The sequence below is a fragment of the Habropoda laboriosa genome, unplaced genomic scaffold (assembly GCF_001263275.1).
Source record: "Habropoda laboriosa isolate 0110345459 unplaced genomic scaffold, ASM126327v1 scaffold147, whole genome shotgun sequence".
Lineage (NCBI taxonomy): Eukaryota > Metazoa > Arthropoda > Insecta > Hymenoptera > Apidae > Habropoda > Habropoda laboriosa.
In genome coordinates, this window is record NW_017100256.1 from 624,306 (window position 1) to 629,798 (window position 5,493).

Here is a 5,493-nt window from a genome sequence, read left to right on the forward strand (position 1 = left end):
CTTTACTTCTTAAACCTAATTATCTGACTGCGGATTTTGATGCATTTATAGGACATTCAAAGTGTAAAAGTATGAAAAAGTGTACAAAATATCCAAATTACAGTGCTTCTTATAATACCTGGTAGGTGAAATAATTTTTTTTACCAAAGTTCAACTTTCTTTGCTATATTCTCAGAAATATAAATTTGCATAAAAATCCGTAGTCTACTAATTATACGCACTACCGGCGAAAAATTTGGAATCACCTGCCAATTTACATCGATATTGAATCCGCTACTAATTCTTTATTGATTTGAAACTGATGTTGTGGAGATCAATAGCACTTTACCTCGTTTCGATTGATTTGAATGATAAAAAATTAACTAACTTTTTTTTTTTCGAGAATTTTGGTGCAACTTGCGATTTCCAAACATTTGGCCGGTAGTGTATATGTCCTCGAGGATTTTAATTTCCTCGAAGAAGGTAATTATTCCTTTCACATATTTTTTTTCATTTAAGCGTTGTTTTATCACAATCTTACCGAAATTTCCGACTGAAAATTTTCACTCTCGAAGCATCCCAACATCGTTCACGAAGGAGGATCGAAAAATAATCGCTAACGGTCTCTCGTACGTCGTTCCTCTTCATTACGTGTACACTCAACCAAGGCATATTCTGCTTGGATGCACCGGCATTTTGCTGTTTTCGTAATGAATTATGCAGGGAAAGATACAGGCTCGCATGTTCCGCACGCGGAACCGGATCTGAATTATTCTCCTCGCCCGAAGAAAACACGGCAGTACCGTTGGAAAAACTTAATCACTCTCCCTAGAAAGATAAGTGTAAGCGTCATTGGAAGAAAGGAAAATCCCGAGCGTCGAAGAGTTACACCGTTTCTCTTGGGAATAATTATGATGGTATATTTGATAATACGTAAAAATAACTTTGACGAAGTCTTAGAAAGTACATAATGAGTGATCAGTTTCTTGGCAAGTTCGTTCAAGAGGTAGCGATTGTTACTTTTTACAACGAGGTGAAAGATTTCGTGAATGTTGGAAGATTTGTGGAAAGAAAGAATGGAAGGATTGTTCTTCTTATGGAAAAGATTAGTTTAAGAAACTTTGGGAATAAAGTAGAAACTTTATTATTTATCGAGGATAAATATTGTTGTTAATTAGGGAATTAAATTTGTTCACGATAATATGGTATTGCTATTACATATTTGAAAAGGAAAATTCTATTGTAAATTTAAAAGCTTAATAAATGAAATAAACTAAAATAATAAATTAATAAATACCCTTAATAGAATGTCACGGATTTTCTCATCCTAATTACTACATTCTTAAATCTGAGAAAATTAAAAACTGCTTTGCTAATTTTTAGGTTTCTTGGAAATGATCATTTTTAGAAACAACCAATTTTAAGTACTGAAATTTTATTGTTTCTAACAAAGACTAAAAATTAATCAACGAGTTTGTAATTCTTTTAGATATAGGACTTCAGAAATTGCAATGAGAAAATATGAATAATATGAAAATATGAAATTTTAATACTCCAAATTTTAGTATTATTCTACTTATTTGAAATGCTTTTAGAAACAACGGCGTACCATAATCTGTCAAGCTTCGCCCAATTTTATTTAATTTTTATTTTATTTAAAAATACTCTTATTCCAAAACTCAACTGCACAAAAATGATGTTCATTGTTAACACTTTACCGACCGGTAGCGGTTGAACATTCTACGCACTTTCGACCGGTCACTCGGCCACAGATACATCGGTGACACCGGCTCTGTTTAGACTCTAGGCTATTGCGCGGGAATATACGCGCTTTTTCTTATACCTGTAGAAATGTTAAATCAAACTTTGACCGGTTAATAGGCTATCGGTCGGTAAGCGTCGGCAAAAAAAAAAATGGGTTAATAGGCTACCGGTCGGTAAGCGTTGGCGGCAAAACGCCGATTAATAGGCTACCGGTCGGTAAAGTGTTAATACAGTAAAATCAAAGTTCGTATCTGCAATCTGTTCATTGCGTAGATGGTGTTTACACGCAGAGTGATCGAAGACACAAGCTTATCTAGTAGATTTACATTGTCTTCAGATCCTGGAAAGCGTATTTCAATCGGCGCACAGTTTACGTAATTAGTTTTTATCTAATTCACGCATGAATGATGTTCCGCGATTACGTTTACACGGAGGAACTCTGTTCGACCGCGAACTTCAACTGAAAATGCTTTGTTTCAGCCTTGGCAGATTCTTCGTAAACATTTTTGCGACAGAAGTCCATTTTTAGATTCATCTTCTTAGTTTCCTTTTGCTATATTCATCTGATACAGAGGAACTTCGGTGATCTGAAAGTTACGTTTGTTTTGAAATTGCAGGTTTGCAGGAGACCTTACCAGAAGACCTAACCTCACTTTTTTGTTTACTACTTTTTAATTCTTTAGAGTGAAAGCACACCTTAAAGGTTAATGATAATAATCTTGAAAACTACAGTAGACATAAATAAAATTGTTCGAATGAAAATTTAATGGCTTTCTGTGCCATTGATTTAATTTATTTTAATTTCTCTATAAAACTGTGCAATGAGATTGATAAAAATACAAAAATATTCCCCATTGCGTTTATTTAAACAAATTCTCGTCTCCTTGTCAGGTCCAAAAGTGTGTATTGAATTTTCATTCTAACAATTTCTTTATATTTACTATGGTTTTTAACACATTGCCAATCGATGTGGTAGATTTACCATTTTCTACCGTATTATTTATACCGAATGATATTTCATTCTCGTATACTATTTTAAAAAATTTTGTACCGTAATATTGCTGATATAATGAATTATCGTTGAATTTTACATTAATCTTTCTAGCACAGAATGCTTTAACAGCTTTTTAGAATCCTTTTAGCAATCTCAGATGTCTGTTCAATTCTAATTCGTTCGATTGGTAATGAAAACCACCGAACCTTTAAGGGATGTTTTTACTCGGAAGAACCAAAAAGTAGGAAAAAAGAAAGAAAAGAATACAAACTCTGCAAAGTTTTAAAAAAATCGAAATTTTCGGGACACCGAAATTCCTTTCTTAGTTTCTTTCATTAAATTCGTCTTATTCCTCTGTTTCGATTTATCCTTTGAGATTCACCTAAATGCTTTAACTTCATAATCATCTTCATTAGGCTCTCTTTTTTTTTTAAATCCATCTTTCAATTTCTCCTTTATTTCATATTTTTCGGTTCTCTTCTTAAATTTGAAAAATGAAACATTTCCCACAGTTAGGGAAAGCAGAAAATAATTGTCTTCTTAAATTTATTTCCTACATATTTCCCTAACTCTGTATATCGTATAATAAATATTTCACTTTTAATTAATATTCTTAGATTATTTCTCTGCATTCATCCTTTTACACTTTTCCTTCGATTTACGTTTTCACGTTATTTTTTCAGTCTTTCGTGTTTCATTCATGTTTGTTCCTTTTTTAACGTTAATTGAAACGTTTGCAAAAGCTGCTTGTGATTCAGACGAGTGGTTTTTAGCTCGCGAATTTATGCTCGTTGGGTGGGTGTGAACTGATTGCGGGAGGTTGTAACTTTGGATGGAAATAGGGTGGTCAAAGTGATTCACTGTACACTGTTTACGATCGATGTATAGTCGAGGGAAGAAATATAGCGAGGTCGTAAATTCGGCCAATCGAAGTTCACACGTTCGAACCTATCTGAAATCGGACAAAGTAAGCATGAAATATGGTTTAGATTTGATTCAAGTCTAATCGAAGAATGGAAATACTTAAACGCTTCAATTTACAACCTCGCTGTATTTCTTTCACCAACTGTAATGTTCGTAGGCCAGGAAGATTCGTATTTAGTACGATACGAGCCACTCGGAAGCCAAAATAATTAACTCCACTTTCTCGTATTTTTTAGTATCAACTAGCACGTGCTTGGTGCTCCTTTTTTCATAAATAAGACAGATTCAATAAATTCTATTTTATGGAGTTAGCTATTTCAGCTTCTCAGTGGCTCATGTGTCATATTTTCAGCGAGTTACTGAAATCTGTGTGAATTGCACGGAAGTGAAATTGCTGATAACCTGGTTTTGTTGTGTTTTCTAGAGTTCGAGGTATTCACGTGTGCTCGATACCTATGCGTCTTCAACTTCGCCAGTTAGCGTGAACGAGTGGAGAACAGTTTTCCAAAGGAACACGATTTCCTACCGGAAGAGGCTTCGAGGATTTCAGACTGCACACGGTATTCATTGGCAACTTCGATGGCTTAGCTGTAAGTACTGGTTACTGATTAAATATTCTTTTTAATATGCGCCAATATAAGTATAGCCGGTGGAAGAAATAACGTAACCCTCGTAACTTCGAATATCGTAGTTTTCCTGTAAAAAGTGTCTTTTCTGTACGAAATTTTTCCTGTAAAAAGTGTCTTTCCTGTACGAAAGAGTTTCAGTTTAGAAAGATTTATTAATCGGTGATGTAGACGAAAATAATCCGCGATATAATGAAATTTTTAATTGAGTTTAATTACGAGAAGCTGTTAATTAAATTTAAATAAGTTTCACGGAAATAATCAGCTGATTGTATTTAATGAAAACACTCTATTTTTACGGTTGTTATATTCACAGCGAGGTTCATTTTCAAATGAAAATGTATGGATAGAGAAAATACCTCAGTTCGTAGACTACATTTTTTTCGGAGGTTTGATCGAAAAAATACGAATTTTTCACCTGAAAAACTGAATTCGCGGAAAAAAACGGACGTCGGTGAGATAAAAGATGTGTTATTGAAACGTGATTCAGCGGTTCATTTTTCTTCTTCTTAGAATGGCGGAGGTTGAATAACGATAACTCATACCACTATTTTTTCTCTCCATTAATCCTCGTAATACAGCGCGATAAAAATTATGTACAGGGTGTCGAATTTCAATAAGCATGCAAGCATTCATTGACAATCAAGACAATGTCTTCGAACTTCAAATAAATTCATTAATTTCGACGTTCTGTTGCACAAATTCTTTAATAAAATAACATGTGAAATTTTGTGATGGATCATTTTGTAACCAGTATCACAATGCAATATTGAAACTAAAAAATCTCCTAAACTAATGGTTTTTGATATAAATACCTTGATACCTTTTTATAGGAAATGAAGAGTTGCATTAAAAATCATACGATTCCTTTAAAGAAAACGTATTACACCTTCATATGACTAAAAAAAACTAATTACACCAAATTAGGCCCCTCTCAAAACCATTCAATTTCTCTTTGAACCATTTTTACGAGTAATTCGCATTTATGGATTAAAATTGGACACCCTATATGTAATTTATTGCTACCCCTTAACCCTTTGATGACGATAGACGCATACATGCGTTCGCAAAACACTGTAAACTCGTATATTTTTCGTATATTTTTTAAAATAATTGGCGCGACTATAAACTCGTATATTTTTAGGCAATAAAAATAATTGGCGTGATTATGAGCTCATATTTGAGGAAAATGTAATCTCGATATAA